The sequence below is a fragment of the Anser cygnoides genome, unplaced genomic scaffold, assembly GCF_040182565.1.
Source record: "Anser cygnoides isolate HZ-2024a breed goose unplaced genomic scaffold, Taihu_goose_T2T_genome scaffold_42_1, whole genome shotgun sequence".
NCBI classification, from domain to species: domain Eukaryota; kingdom Metazoa; phylum Chordata; class Aves; order Anseriformes; family Anatidae; genus Anser; species Anser cygnoides.
This window is the reverse complement of record NW_027103066.1, coordinates 53,795-70,813: the sequence shown is the minus strand read 5'-3', so window position 1 is coordinate 70,813 and position 17,019 is coordinate 53,795.

Genomic DNA, 17,019 nt, shown 5'->3' with positions numbered 1-17,019 from the left:
TGCACTGCAGTGAGTCCAGAGGGTGCACTGGCACCACTGGGGATGCACTGCAGTGAGTCCAGAGAGTGCACTGGAACCACAGGGAATGCAGTGCAGTGAGTCCAGAGAGTGCACTTGCACCACTGGGGATGCACTGCAGTGAGTCCAGAGAGTGCACTGGCACCACTGCAGATGCAGTGCAGTGAGTCCAGAGAGTGCACTGGCACCACTGGGGATGCACTGCAGTGAGTCCAGAGAGTGCACTGTCACCACTGGGGATGCAGTGCAGTGAGTCCAGAGAGTGCACTGTCACCACTGGGGATGCAGTGCAGTGAGTCCAGAGAGTGCACTGGCACCACTGGGGATGCACTGCAGTGAGTCCAGAGAGTGCACTGGCACCACTGCGGATGCACTGCACTGAGTGCAGAGAGTGCACTGCCACCACTGGCGATGCACTGCAGTGAGTCCAGAGAGTGCACTGGCACCACTAGGGATGCATTGCATTGTGTCCAGAGAGTGCACTGGCACCACTGGGGATGCACTGCAGTGAGTACAGAGAGTGCACTGGCACCACTGGGGATGCACTGCAGTGAGTCCAGAGAATGCACTGGCACCACTGGGGATGCACTGCAGTGAGTCCAGAGAGTGCACTGGCACCACTGGGGATGCAGTGCAGTGACTCCAGAGAGTGCACTGGCACCACTGGGGATGCAGTGCAGTGAGTCCAGAGAATGCACTGGCACCACTGGGGATGCACTGCAGTGAGTCCAGAGAGTACACTGGCAACACTGGGGATGTACCCCGGTGAGTCCAGAGATTGCACTGGCACCACAGGGGATGCACTGCAGTGAGTCCAGAGAGTGCACTGGCACTACCTGGTGTGCCGTGCAGTGAGTCCAGAGAGTGCACTGTCTCCACTTGGGATGCAGTGCAGTGAGTTCAGAGAGTGCACTGGCACCACTGGGGATGCACTGCAGTGAGTCCAGAGAGTGCACTGGCACCACTGGCGATGCACTGCAGTGAGTCCAGAGAGTGCACTGTCACCACTGGGGATGCAGTGCAGTGAGTCCAGAGAGTGCACTGGCACCACTGCGGATGCAGTGCAGTGAGTCCAGAGAGTGCAGTGTCACCACTGGGGATGCAGTGCAGTGAGTCCAGAGAGTGCACTGGCACCACTGGGGATGCACTGCACTGAGTCCAGAGAGTGCACTGGCACCACTGGCGATGCAGTGCATTGAATCCATAGAGTGCACTGGCACCACTGGGGATGCAGTGCAGTGAGTCCAGAGAGTGCACTGGCACCATTGGGGATGCAGTGCAGTGAATCCAAAGAGTGCACTGTCACCACTGGGGATGCAGTGCAGTGAGTCCAGAGAGTGCACTGGCAACACTGGGGATGTACCCCGGTGAGTCCAGAGATTGCACTGGCACCACAGGGGATCCACTGCAGTGAGTCCAGAGAGTGCACAGGCACTACCTGGTGTGCCGTGCAGTGAGTCCAGAGAGTGCACTGTCTCCACTTGGGATGCAGTGCAGTGAGTTCAGAGAGTGCACTGGCACCACTGGGGATGCACTGCAGTGAGTCCAGAGAGTGCACTGGCACCACTGGCGATGCACTGCAGTGAGTCCAGAGAGTGCACTGTCACCACTGGGGATGCAGTGCAGTGAGTCCAGAGAGTGCACTGGCACCACTGGGGATGCAGTGCACTGACTCCAGAGAGTGCACTGGCACCACTGGGGATGCAGTGCACTGACTCCAGAGAGTGCACTGGCACCACTGGGGATGCAGCGCAGTGAGTCCAGAGAGTGCACTGGCACCACTGGGGATGCAGTGCAGTGAGTCCAGAGAGTGCACTGGCACCACTGGGGATGCAGTGCAGTGAGTCCAGAGAGTACACTGGCACCACTGGGGATGCAGCGCAGTGAGTCCAGAGAGTGCACTGGCACCACTGGGGATGCAGTGCAGTGAGTCCAGAGAGTGCACTGTCACCACTGGGGATGCAGTGCAGTGAGTCCAGAGAGTGCACTGGCACCACTGGGGATGCACTGCAGTGAGTCCATAGAGTGCACTGGCACCACTGGGGATGCAGTGCAGTGAGTCCAGAGAGTGCACTGGCACCACTGAGGATGCACTGCAGTGAGTCCAGAGAGTGCACTGGCACCACTGGGGACGCAGCGCAGTGACTCCAGAGAGTGCACTGGCACCACTGGGGATGCAGTGCAGTGAGTCCAGAGAGTGCACTGGAACCACTGGGCATGTACAGCAGTGAGTCCGCAGCGTGCACTGGCACCACTGGGGATGCAGTGCAGTGAGTCCAGAGAGTACACTGGCACCACTGCGGATGCACTGCAGTGAGTTTACAGAGTGCACTGGCACCACAGGGAATGCAGTGCAGTGAGTCCAGAGAGTGTACTGGCAACACTAGGGATGCATTGCAGTGAGTCCAGAGAGTGCACTGCCACTGCTCGTAATGCACTGCATTGAGTCCACAGAGTGCACTGGCACCACTGCGGATGCACTGCAGTGAGTCCAGAGAGTGCACTGGCACCACTGGGGATGCAGTGCAGTGAGTCCAGAGAGTGCACTGGCACCACTGGGAATGCAGTGCAGTGAGTCCATAGAGTGCACTGGCACCACAGGTGATGCAGTGCAGTGAGTCCAGAGAGTGCACTGGCACCACTGGGGATGCATTGCATTGAGTCCAGAGAGTGCACTGGCACCACTGGGGATGCAGTGCATTGAGTCCAGAGAGTGCACTGGCACCACTGGGGATGCACTGCAGTGAGTCCAGAGAGTGCACTGGCACCACTGGGGATGCAGTGCAGTGACTCCAGAGCGTGCACTGGCTCCACTGGGGATGCAGTGCAGTGAGTCCAGAGAGTGCACTGGCACCACTGGGCATGCAGTGCAGTGAGTCCAGAGAGCGCACTGGCACCACTGGGGATGCAGTTCAGTGAATCCAGAGAGTGCACTGGCACCACTGGGGATGCAGTGCAGTGAGTCCAGAGAGTGCACTGGCACCAGTGGGGATGCAGTGCAGTGAATCCAGAGAGTGCACTGGCACCACTGGGGATGCAGTGCAGTGAGTCCAGAGAGTGCACTGGCACCACTGGGGATGCACTGCAGTGAGTCCAGAGAATGCACTGGCAACACTGGGGATGCAGTGCAGTGACTCCAGAGAGTGCACTGGCACCACTGGGGATGCAGTGCAGTGAGTCCAGAGAGTGCACTGGCACCACTGGGGATGCAGTGCATTGAATCCAGAGAGTGCACTGGCACCACTGGGGATGCAGTGCAGTGAGTCCAGAGAGTGCACTGGCACCACTGGGGATGCAGTGCAGTGAGTCCAGAGAGTGCACTGGCACCACTGGGGATGCACTGCAGTGACTCCAGAGAGTGCACTGGCACCACTGGAGATGCACTGCAGTGACTCCAGAGAGTGCACAGGCACCACTGGGGATGCAGTGCAGTGAGTCCATAGAGTGCACTGGCACCACTGGGGATGCAGTGCAGTGAGCCCATAGAGTGCACTGGCACCACTGGGCATGCAGTGCAGTGAGTCCAGAGAGTGCACTGGCACCACTCGGGATGCACTGCAGTGACTCCAGAGAGTGCACTGGCACCACTGGGGATGCAGTGCACTGAGTACAGAGAGTGCACTGGCACCACTGAGGATGCACTGCAGTGAGTCCAGAGAGTGCACTGTCACCACTGGGGATGCAGCGCAGTGACTCCAGAGAGTGCACTGGCACCACTGGGGATGCACTGCAGTGAGTCCAGAGTGTGCACTGGAACCACTGGGGATGTACAGCAGTGAGTCCGCAGAGTGCACTGGCTCCACTGGGGATGCACTGCAGTGAGTCCAGAGAGTGCACTGGCACCACTGCAGATGCAGTGCAGTGAGTCCAGAGAGTGCACTGGCACCACTGGGGATGCACTGCAGTGAGTCCAGAGAGTGCACTGTCACCACTGGGGATGCACTGCAGTGAGTCCAGAGGGTGCACTGGCACCACTGGGGATGCACTGCAGGGAGTCCAGAGAGTGCACTGGAACCACAGGGAATGCAGTGCAGTGAGTCCAGAGAGTGCACTGGCACCACTGGGGATGCACTGCAGTGAGTCCAGAGAGTGCACTGGCACCACTGCAGATGCAGTGCAGTGAGTCCAGAGAGTGCACTGGCACCACTGGGGATGCACTGCAGTGAGTCCAGAGAGTGCACTGTCACCACTGGGGATGCAGTGCAGTGAGTCCAGAGAGTGCACTGTCACCACTGGGGATGCAGTGCAGTGAGTCCAGAGAGTGCACTGGCACCACTGGGGATGCACTGCAGTGAGTCCAGAGAGTGCACTGGCACCACTGGGGATGCACTGCACTGAGTGCAGAGAGTGCACTGGCACCACTGGCGATGCACTGCAGTGAGTCCAGAGAGTGCACTGGCACCAGTGGCGATGCACTGCAGTGAGTCCAGAGACTGCACTGGCACCACTGGGGATGCAGTGCAGTGATTCCAGAGAGTGCACTGGCACCACTGGGGATGCAGTGCAGTGACTCCAGAGAGTGCACTGCCACCACTGGGGATGCAGTGCAGTGAGTCCAGAGAATGCACTGGCACCACTGGGGATGCAGTGCAGTGAGTCCAGAGAGTGCACTGGCACCACTGGGGATGCACTGCAGTGAGTCCAGAGAGTGCACTGCCACCACTGGGGATGCAGTGCAGTGAGTCCAGAGAATGCACTGGCACCACTGGGGATGCAGTGCAGTGAGTCCAGAGAGTGCACTGGCACCACTGGGGATGCACTGCAGTGAGTCCAGAGAGTGCACTGGCACCACTGGGGATGCAGTGCAGTGAGTCCAGAGAGTGCACTGGCACCACTGGGGATGCACTGCAGTGAGTCCAGAGAGTGCACTGCCACCACTGGGGATGCAGTGCAGTGAGTCCAGAGAATGCACTGGCACCACTGGGGATGCAGTGCAGTGAGTCCAGAGAGTGCACTGGCACCACTGAGGATGCACTGCAGTGAGTCCAGAGAGTGCACTGGCACCACTGGGGATGCAGTGCAGTGAGTCCAGAGACTGCACTGGCACCACTGGGGATGCACTGCAGTGAGTCCAGAGAGTGCACTGGAACCACTGGGGATGTACATCAGTGAGTCCGCAGAGTGCACTGGCACCACTGCGGATGCACTGCAGTGAGTCCAGAGAGTGCACTGGCACCACAGGGAATGCAGTGCAGTGAGTCCAGAGAGTGCACTGGCACCACTGGGGATGCACTGCAGTGAGTCCAGAGAGTGCACTGGCACCACTAGGGATGCAGTGCAGTGAGTCCAGAGAGTGCACTGGCACCACTGAGGATGCACTGCAGTGAGTACAGAGAGTGCACTGGTACCACTGGGGATGCTGTGCAGTGAGTCCAGAGAGTGCACTGGCACCACTGGGGATGCACTGCAGTGAGTCCAGAGAGTGCACTGGCACTACCTGGTGTGCCGTGCAGTGAGTCTAGAGAGTGCACTGTCTCCACTTGGGATGCAGTGCACTGAGTCCAGAGAGTGCACTGGCACCACTGGCGATGCACTGCAGTGAGTCCAGAGAGTGCACTGTCACCACTGGGGATGCAGTGCAGTGAGTCCAGAGAGTGCACTGGCACCACTGAGGATGCAGTGCAGTGAGTCCAGAGAGTGCACTGGCACCACTGGGGATGCACTGCAGTGAGTCCAGAGAGTGCACTGGCACCACTGGGGATGCAGTGCAGTGAGTCCAGAGAGTGCACTGGCACCACTGAGGATGCACTGCAGTGAGTCCAGAGAGTGCACTGGCACCACTGGGGATGCTCTGCAGTGACTCCAGAGAGTGCACTGGCACCACTGGGGATGCACTGCAGTGACTCCAGAGAGTGCACTGGAACCACTGGGGATGCAGTGCAGTGAGTCCAGAGAGTGCACTGGCACCACTGGGGATGCACTGCAGTGAGTCCAGAGAGTGCACTGGCACCACTGGGGATGCACTGCAGTGAATCCAGAGAGTGCACTGGCACCACTGAGGATGCAGTGCAGTGAGCCCATAGAGTGCACTGGCACCACTGGGGATGCACTGCAGTGAGTCCAGAGAGTGCACTGCCACCACTGGGGATGCAGTGCAGTGAGTCCAGAGAATGCACTGGCACCACTGGGGATGCAGTGCAGTGAGTCCAGAGAGTGCACTGGCACCACTGGGGATGTACCCCGGTGAGTCCAGAGATTGCACTGGCACCACTGGGGATGCACTGCAGTGACTCCAGAGAGTGCACTGGCACTACCTGGTGTGCCGTGCAGTGAGTCCAGAGAGTGCACTGTCTCCACTTGGGATGCAGTGCAGTGAGTTCAGAGAGTGCACTGGCACCACTGGGGATGCACTGCAGTGAGTCCAGAGAGTGCACTGGCACCACTGGGGATGCAGTGCAGTGAGTCCAGAGAGTGCACTGGCACCACTGGCGATGCACTGCAGTGAGTCCAGAGAGTGCACTGTCACCACTGGGGATGCAGTGCAGTGAGTCCAGAGAGTGCACAGGCACCACTGGGGATGCAGTGCAGTGACTCCAGAGAGTGCACTGCCACCACTGGGGATGCAGTGCAGTGAGTCCAGAGAGTGCACTGGCATCACTGGGGATGCAGTGCATTGAGTCCAGAGAGTACACTGGCACCACTGGGGATGCAGCGCAGTGAGTCCAGAGAGTGCACTGGCACCACTGGCGATGCACTGCAGTGAGTCCAGAGAGTGCACTGTCACCACTGGGGATGCAGTGCAGTGAGTCCAGAGAGTGCACTGGCACCACTGGGGATGCAGTGCAGTGATTCCAGAGAGTGCACTGCCACCACTGGGGATGCAGTGCAGTGAGTCCAGAGAGTGCACTGGCACCACTGGGGATGCAGTGCATTGAGTCCAGAGAGTACACTGGCACCACTGGGGATGCAGCGCAGTGAGTCCAGAGAGTGCACTGGCACCACTGGCGATGCACTGCAGTGAGTCCAGAGAGTGCACTGTCACCACTGGGGATGCAGTGCAGTGAGTCCAGAGAGTGCACTGGCACCACTGGGGATGCAGTGCAGTGATTCCAGAGAGTGCACTGCCACCACTGGGGATGCAGTGCAGTGAGTCCAGAGAGTGCACTGGCACCACTGGGGATGCACTGCAGTGAGTCCAGAGAGTGCACTGGCACCACTGGGGATGCAGTGCAGTGAGTCCAGAGAGTGCACTGGCACCACTGGGGATGCAGTGCATTGAGTCCAGAGAGTACACTGGCACCACTGGGGATGCAGCGCAGTGAGTCCAGAGAGTGCACTGGCACCACTGGGGATGCAGTGCAGTGAGTCCAGAGAGTGCACTGGCACCACTGGGGATGCAGTGCATTGAATCCAGAGAGTGCACTGGCAACACTGGGGATGCAGTGCAGTGAGTCCAGAGAGTGCACTGGCACCACTGGGGATGCACTGCAGTGAGTCTATAGAGTGCACTGGCACCACTGGGGATGCAGTGCAGTGAGTCCAGAGAGTGTACTGGCACCACTGAGGATGCACTGCAGTGAGTCCCGAGAGTGCACTGGCACCACTGGGGACGCAGCGCAGTGACTCCAGAGAGTGCACTGGCACCACTGGGGATGCACTGCAGTGAGTCCAGAGAGTGCGCTGGAACCACTGGGGTTGTACAGCAGTGAGTCCGCAGAGTGTACTGGCACCACTGGGGATGCACTGCAGTGAGTCCAGAGAGTGCACTGGCACCACTGCGGATGCACTGCAGTGACTCCAGAGAGTGCACTGGCACCACTGGGGATGCACTGCAGTGAGTCCAGAGAGTGCACTGGCACCACTGGGGATGCACCGCAGTGAGTCCACAGAGTGCACTGGCACCACTAGGGATGCAGTGCAGTGAGTCCAGCGAGTGCACTGGCACCACTGGGGATGCAGTGCAGTGAGTCCAGAGAGTGCACTGGCACCACTGCCGATGCACTGCAGTGAGTCCAGAGAGTGCACTGGCACCACTGGGGATGCCGTGCCGTGAGTCCAGAGAGTGCACTGGCACCACTGGGGATGCAATGCAGTGAGTCCAGAGAGTGCACTGGCACCACTGGGGATGCACTGCAGTGACTCCAGAGAGTGCACTGGCACTACCTGGTGTGCCGTGCAGTGAGTCCAGAGAGTGCACTGTCTCCACTTGGGATGCAGTGCAGTGAGTTCAGAGAGTGCACTGGCACTACTGTGGATGCAGTGCAGTGAGTCCAGAGAGTGCACTGGCACCACTGGGGATGCAGTGCAGTGAGTCCAGAGAGTGCACTGGCACCACTGGCGATGCACTGCAGTGAGTCCAGAGAGTGCACTGTCACCACTGGGGATGCAGTGCAGTGAGTCCAGAGAGTGCACAGGCACCACTGGGGATGCAGTGCAGTGACTCCAGAGAGTGCACTGCCACCACAGGGGATGCAGTGCAGTGAGTCCAGAGAGTGCACTGGCACCACTGGGGATGCAGTGCATTGAGTCCAGAGAGTGCACTGGCGCCACTGGGGATGCTGCGCAGTGAGTCCAGAGAGTGCACTGGCACCTCTGGGGATGCAGTGCAGTGATTCCAGAGAGTGCACTGGCACCACTGGGGATGCAGTGCAGTGAGTCCAGAGAGTGCACTGGCACCACTGGGGATGCACTGCAGTGAGTCCAGAGAGTGCACTGGCACCACTGGGGATGCAGTGCAGTGAGTCCAGAGAGTGCACTGGCACCACTGAGGATGCACTGCAGTGAGTCCAGAGAGTGCACTGGCACCACTGGGGACGCAGCGCAGTGACTCCAGAGAGTGCACTGGCACCACTGGGGATGCACTGCAGTGACTCCAGAGAGTGCACTGGCACCACTGGGGATGTACAGCAGTGAGTCCGCAGAGTGCACTGGCACCACTGGGGATGCACTGCAGTGAGTCCAGAGAGTGCACTGCCACCACTGGGGATGCAGTGCAGTGAGTCCAGAGAATGCACTGGCACCACTGGGGATGCAGTGCAGTGAGTCCAGAGAGTGCACAGGCACCACTGGGGTGCAGTGCAGTGACTCCAGAGAGTGCACTGGCACCACTGGGGATGCACTGCAGTGAGTCCAGAGAGTGCACTGGCACCACTGGGGATGCAGTGCAGTGAGTCCAGAGAATGCACTGGCACCACTGGGGATGCAGTGCAGTGAGTCCAGAGAGTGCACAGGCACCACTGGGGATGCAGTGCAGTGACTCCAGAGAGTGCACTGCCACCACTGGGGATGCAGTGCAGTGAGTCCAGAGAGTGCACTGGCATCACTGGGGATGCAGTGCATTGAGTCCAGAGAGTACACTGGCACCACTGGGGATGCAGCGCAGTGAGTCCAGAGAGTGCACTGGCACCACTGGCGATGCACTGCAGTGAGTCCAGAGAGTGCACTGTCACCACTGGGGATGCAGTGCAGTGAGCCCAGAGAGTGCACAGGCACCACTGGGGATGCAGTGCAGTGATTCCAGAGAGTGCACTGCCACCACTGGGGATGCAGCGCAGTGAGTCCAGAGAGTGCACTGGCACCACTGGGGATGCAGTGCATTGAGTCCAGAGAGTACACTGGCACCACTGGCGATGCACTGCAGTGAGTCCAGAGAGTGCACTGGCACCACTGGGGATGCAGTGCAGTGAGTCCAGAGAGTGCACTGGCACCACTGGGGATGCAGTGCAGTGATTCCAGAGAGTGCACTGCCAGCACTGGGGATGCAGTGCAGTGAGTCCAGAGAGTGCACTGGCACCACTGGGGATGCAGTGCAGTGACTCCAGAGAGTGCACTGCCACCACTGGGGATGCAGTGCAGTGAGTCCAGAGAGTGCACTGGCACCACTGGGGATGCAGTGCATTGAGTCCAGAGAGTACACTGGCACCACTGGGGATGCAGCGCAGTGAGTCCAGAGAGTGCACTGGCACCACTGGGGATGCAGTGCAGTGAGTCCAGAGAGTGCACTGGCACCACTGGGGATGCAGTGCATTGAATCCAGAGAGTGCACTGGCACCACTGGGGATGCAGTGCAGTGAGTCCAGAGAGTGCACTGGCACCACTGGGGATGCACTGCAGTGAGTCCATAGAGTGCACTGGCACCACTGGGGATGCAGTGCAGTGAGTCCAGAGAGTGCACTGGCACCACTGGGGACGCAGCGCAGTGACTCCAGAGAGTGCACTGGCACCACTGGGGATGCACTGCAGTGAGTCCAGAGAGTGCACTGGCACCACTGGGGTTGTACAGCAGTGAGTCCGCAGAGTGTACTGGCACCACTGGGGATGCACTGCAGTGAGTCCAGAGAGTGCACTGGCACCACTGGGAATGCACTGCAGTGAGTCCAGAGAGTGCACTGGCACCACTGGGGATGCACTGCAGTGAGTCCAGAGAGTGCACTGGCACCACTGGGGATGCACCACAGTGAGTCCACAGAGTGCACTGGCACCACTAGGGATGCAGTGCAGTGAGTCCAGCGAGTGCACTGGCACCACTGGGGATGCAGTGCAGTGAGTCCAGAGAGTGCACTGGCACCACTGGGGATGCCGTGCCGTGAGTCCAGAGAGTGCACTGGCACCACTGGGGATGCAATGCAGTGAGTCCAGAGAGTGCACTGGCACCACTGGGGATGCAGTGCAGTGAGTCCAGAGAGTGCACTGGCACCACTGGGGATGCACTGCAGTGAGTCCAGAGAGTGCACTGGCACCACTGGGGATGCACTGCAGTGAATCCAGAGAGTGCACTGGCACCACTGAGGATGCAGTGCAGTGAGCCCATAGAGTGCACTGGCACCACTGGGGATGCACTGCAGTGAGTCCAGAGAGTGCACTGGCACCACTGGGGATGCAGTGCAGTGAGTCCAGAGAGTGCACAGGCACCACTGGGGATGCAGTGCAGTGACTCCAGAGAGTGCACTGCCACCACTGGGGATGCAGTGCAGTGAGTCCAGAGAGTGCACTGGCACCACTGGGGATGCAGTGCAGTGAGTTCAGAGAGTGCACTGGCACCACTGGGGATGCAGTGCAGTGAGTCCAGAGAGTGCACTGGCACCACTGGCGATGCACTGCAGTGAGTCCAGAGAGTGCACTGTCACCACTGGGGATGCAGTGCAGTGAGTCCAGAGAGTGCACTGGCACCACTGGGGATGCAGTGCAGTGACTCCAGAGAGTGCACTGCCACCACTGGGGATGCAGTGCAGTGAGTCCAGAGAATGCACTGGCACCACTGGGGATGCAGTGCAGTGAGTCCAGAGAGTGCACTGGCACCACGGGGGATGTACCCTGGTGAGTCCAGAGATTGCACTGGCACCACTGGGGATGCACTGCAGTGACTCAAGAGAGTGCACTGGCACTACCTGGTGTGCCGTGCAGTGAGTCTAGAGAGTGCACTGTCTCCACTTGGGATGCAGTGCACTGAGTCCAGAGAGTGCACTGGCACCACTGGCGATGCACTGCAGTGAGTCCAGAGAGTGCACTGTCACCACTGGGGATGCAGTGCAGTGAGTCCAGAGAGTGCACTGGCACCACTGAGGATGCAGTGCAGTGAGTCCAGAGAGTGCACTGGCACCACTGGGGATGCACTGCAGTGACTCCAGAGAGTGCACTGGAACCACTGGGGATGCAGTGCAGTGAGTCCAGAGAGTGCACTGGCACCAGTGGCGATGCACTGCAGTGAGTCCAGAGAGTGCACTGGCACCACTGGGGATGCACTGCAGTGAATCCAGAGATTGCACTGGCACCACTGAGGATGCAGTGCAGTGAGCCCATAGAGTGCACTGGCACCACTGGGGATGCACTGCAGTGAGTCCAGAGAGTGCACTGGCACTACCTGGTGTGCCGTGCAGTGAGTCTAGAGAGTGCACTGTCTCCACTTGGGATGCAGTGCACTGAGTCCAGAGAGTGCACTGGCACCACTGGCGATGCACTGCAGTGAGTCCAGAGAGTGCACTGTCACCACTGGGGATGCAGTGCAGTGAGTCCAGAGAGTGCACTGGCACCACTGAGGATGCAGTGCAGTGAGTCCAGAGAGTGCACTGGCACCACTGGGGATGCACTGCAGTGACTCCAGAGAGTGCACTGGAACCACTGGGGATGCAGTGCAGTGAGTCCAGAGAGTGCACTGGCACCAGTGGCGATGCACTGCAGTGAGTCCAGAGAGTGCACTGGCACCACTGGGGATGCACTGCAGTGAATCCAGAGATTGCACTGGCACCACTGAGGATGCAGTGCAGTGAGCCCATAGAGTGCACTGGCACCACTGGGGATGCACTGCAGTGAGTCCAGAGAGTGCACTGCCACCACTGGGGATGCAGTGCAGTGAGTCCAGAGAATGCACTGGCACCACTGGGGATGCAGTGCAGTGAGTCCAGAGAGTGCACTGGCACCACTGGGGATGTACCCCGGTGAGTCCAGAGATTGCACTGGCACCACTGGGGATGCACTGCAGTGACTCCAGAGAGTGCACTGGCACTACCTGGTGTGCCGTGCAGTGAGTCCAGAGAGTGCACTGTCTCCACTTGGGATGCAGTGCAGTGAGTTCAGAGAGTGCACTGGCACCACTGGGGATGCAGTGCAGTGAGTCCAGAGAGTGCACTGGCACCACTGGGGATGCAGTGCAGTGAGTCCAGAGAGTGCACTGGCACCACTGGCGATGCACTGCAGTGAGTCCAGAGAGTGCACTGTCACCACTGGGGATGCAGTGCAGTGAGTCCAGAGAGTGCACAGGCACCACTGGGGATGCAGTGCAGTGACTCCAGAGAGTGCACTGCCACCACTGGGGATGCAGTGCAGTGAGTCCAGAGAGTGCACTGGCATCACTGGGGATGCAGTGCATTGAGTCCAGAGAGTACACTGGCACCACTGGGGATGCAGCGCAGTGAGTCCAGAGAGTGCACTGGCACCACTGGCGATGCACTGCAGTGAGTCCAGAGAGTGCACTGTCACCACTGGGGATGCAGTGCAGTGAGTCCAGAGAGTGCACTGGCACCACTGGGGATGCAGTGCAGTGATTCCAGAGAGTGCACTGCCACCACTGGGGATGCAGTGCAGTGAGTCCAGAGAGTGCACTGGCACCACTGGGGATGCAGTGCATTGAGTCCAGAGAGTACACTGGCACCACTGGGGATGCAGCGCAGTGAGTCCAGAGAGTGCACTGGCACCACTGGCGATGCACTGCAGTGAGTCCAGAGAGTGCACTGTCACCACTGGGGATGCAGTGCAGTGAGTCCAGAGAGTGCACTGGCACCACTGGGGATGCAGTGCAGTGATTCCAGAGAGTGCACTGCCACCACTGGGGATGCAGTGCAGTGAGTCCAGAGAGTGCACTGGCACCACTGGGGATGCAGTGCAGTGACTCCAGAGAGTGCACTGCCACCACTGGGGATGCAGTGCAGTGAGTCCAGAGAGTGCACTGGCACCACTGGGGATGCAGTGCATTGAGTCCAGAGAGTACACTGGCACCACTGGGGATGCAGCGCAGTGAGTCCAGAGAGTGCACTGGCACCACTGGGGATGCAGTGCAGTGAGTCCAGAGAGTGCACTGGCACCACTGGGGATGCAGTGCATTGAATCCAGAGAGTGCACTGGCAACACTGGGGATGCAGTGCAGTGAGTCCAGAGAGTGCACTGGCACCACTGGGGATGCACTGCAGTGAGTCCATAGAGTGCACTGGCACCACTGGGGATGCAGTGCAGTGAGTCCAGAGAGTGTACTGGCACCACTGAGGATGCACTGCAGTGAGTCCCGAGAGTGCACTGGCACCACTGGGGACGCAGCGCAGTGACTCCAGAGAGTGCACTGGCACCACTGGGGATGCACTGCAGTGAGTCCAGAGAGTGCGCTGGAACCACTGGGGTTGTACAGCAGTGAGTCCGCAGAGTGTACTGGCACCACTGGGGATGCACTGCAGTGAGTCCAGAGAGTGCACTGGCACCACTGCGGATGCACTGCAGTGAGTCCAGAGAGTGCACTGGCACCACTGGGGATGCACTGCAGTGAGTCCAGAGAGTGCACTGGCACCACTGGGGATGCACCGCAGTGAGTCCACAGAGTGCACTGGCACCACTAGGGATGCAGTGCAGTGAGTCCAGCGAGTGCACTGGCACCACTGGGGATGCAGTGCAGTGAGTCCAGAGAGTGCACTGGCACCACTGCCGATGCACTGCAGTGAGTCCAGAGAGTGCACTGGCACCACTGGGGATGCCGTGCCGTGAGTCCAGAGAGTGCACTGGCACCACTGGGGATGCAATGCAGTGAGTCCAGAGAGTGCACTGGCACCACTGGGGATGCAGTGCAGTGAGTCCAGAGAGTGCACTGGCACCACTGGGGATGCAGTGCAGTGAGTCCAGAGAGTGCACTGGCACCACTGGGGATGCACTGCAGTGAATCCAGAGAGTGCACTGGCACCACTGAGGATGCAGTGCAGTGAGCCCATAGAGTGCACTGGCACCACTGGGGATGCACTGCAGTGAGTCCAGAGAGTGCACTGGCACCACTGGGGATGCAGTGCAGTGACTCCAGAGAGTGCACTGGCACCACTGGGGATGCAGTGCAGTGAGTCCAGAGAATGCACTGGCACCACTGGGGATGCAGTGCAGTGAGTCCAGAGAGTGCACTGGCACCACTGGGGATGTACCCCGGTGAGTCCAGAGATTTCACTGGCACCACTGGGGATGCACTGCAGTGACTCCAGAGAGTGCACTGGCACTACCTGGTGTGCCGTGCAGTGAGTCCAGAGAGTGCACTGTCTCCACTTGGGATGCAGTGCAGTGAGTTCAGAGAGTGCACTGGCACTACTGTGGATGCAGTGCAGTGAGTCCAGAGAGTGCACTGGCACCACTGGGGATGCAGTGCAGTGAGTCCAGAGAGTGCACTGGCACCACTGGCGATGCACTGCAGTGAGTCCAGAGAGTGCACTGTCACCACTGGGGATGCAGTGCAGTGAGTCCAGAGAGTGCACAGGCACCACTGGGGATGCAGTGCAGTGACTCCAGAGAGTGCACTGCCACCACAGGGGATGCAGTGCAGTGAGTCCAGAGAGTGCACTGGCACCACTGGGGATGCAGTGCATTGAGTCCAGAGAGTGCACTGGCACCACTGGGGATGCACTGCAGTGAGTCCAGAGAGTGCACTGGCACCACTGGGGATGCACTGCAGTGACTCCAGAGAGTGCACTGGCACCACTGGGGATGTACAGCAGTGAGTCCGCAGAGTGCACTGGCACCACTGGGGATGCACTGCAGTGAGTCCAGAGAGTGCACTGCCACCACTGGGGATGCAGTGCAGTGAGTCCAGAGAATGCACTGCCACCACTGGGGATGCAGTGCAGTGAGTCCAGAGAGTGCACTGGCACCACTGGGGATGCAGTGCAGTGAGTTCAGAGAGTGCACTGGCACCACTGGGGATGCAGTGCAGTGAGTCCAGAGAGTGCACTGGCACCACTGGCGATGCACTGCAGTGAGTCCAGAGAGTGCACTGTCACCACTGGGGATGCAGTGCAGTGAGTGCAGAGAGTGCACAGGCACCACTGGGGATGCAGTGCAGTGACTCCAGAGAGTGCACTGCCACCACTGGGGATGCAGTGCAGTGAGTCCAGAGAATGCACTGGCACCACTGGGGATGCAGTGCAGTGAGTCCAGAGAGTGCACTGGCACCACGGGGGATGTACCCTGGTGAGTCCAGAGATTGCACTGGCACCACTGGGGATGCACTGCAGTGACTCAAGAGAGTGCACTGGCACTACCTGGTGTGCCGTGCAGTGAGTCTAGAGAGTGCACTGTCTCCACTTGGGATGCAGTGCACTGAGTCCAGAGAGTGCACTGGCACCACTGGCGATGCAGTGCAGTGAGTCCAGAGAGTGCACTGGCACCACTGGGGATGCACTGCAGTGACTCCAGAGAGTGCACTGGAACCACTGCGGATGCAGTGCAGTGAGTCCAGAGAGTGCACTGGCACCAGTGGCGATGCACTGCAGTGAGTCCAGAGAGTGCACTGGCACCACTGGGGATGCACTGCAGTGAATCCAGAGAGTGCACTGGCACCACTGAGGATGCAGTGCAGTGAGCCCATAGAGTGCACTGGCACCACTGGGGATGCAGTGCAGTGAGTCCAGAGAATGCACTGGCACCACTGGGGATGCAGTGCAGTGAGTCCAGAGAGTGCACTGGCACCACTGGGGATGTACCCCGGTGAGTCCAGAGATTGCACTGGCACCACTGGGGATGCACTGCAGTGACTCCAGAGAGTGCACTGGCACTACCTGGTGTGCCGTGCAGTGAGTCCAGAGAGTGCACTGTCTCCACTTGGGATGCAGTGCAGTGAGTTCAGAGAGTGCACTGGCACTACTGTGGATGCAGTGCAGTGAGTCCAGAGAGTGCACTGGCACCACTGGGGATGCAGTGCAGTGAGTCCAGAGAGTGCACTGGCACCACTGGGGATGCACTGCAGTGAGTCCAGAGAGTGCACTGTCACCACTGGGGATGCAGTGCAGTGAGTCCAGAGAGTGCACAGGCACCACTGGGGATGCAGTGCAGTGACTCCAGAGAGTGCACTGCCACCACAGGGGATGCAGTGCAGTGAGTCCAGAGAGTGCACTGGCACCACTGGGGATGCAGTGCATTGAGTCCAGAGAGTGCACTGGCACCACTGGGGATGCTGCGCAGTGAGTCCAGAGAGTGCACTGGCACCACTGGGGATGCAGTGCAGTGATTCCAGAGAGTGCACTGGCACCACTGGGGATGCAGTGCAGTGAGTCCAGAGAGTGCACTGGCACCACTGGGGATGCACTGCAGTGAGTCCAGAGAGTGCACTGGCACCACTGGGGATGCAGTGCAGTGAGTCCAGAGAGTGCACTGGCACCACTGAGGATGCACTGCAGTGAGTCCAGAGAGTGCACTGGCACCACTGGGGACGCAGCGCAGTGACTCCAGAGAGTGCACTGGCACCACTGGGGATGCACTGCAGTGACTCCAGAGAGTGCACTGGCACCACTGGGGATGTACAGCAGTGAGTCCGCAGAGTGCACTGGCACC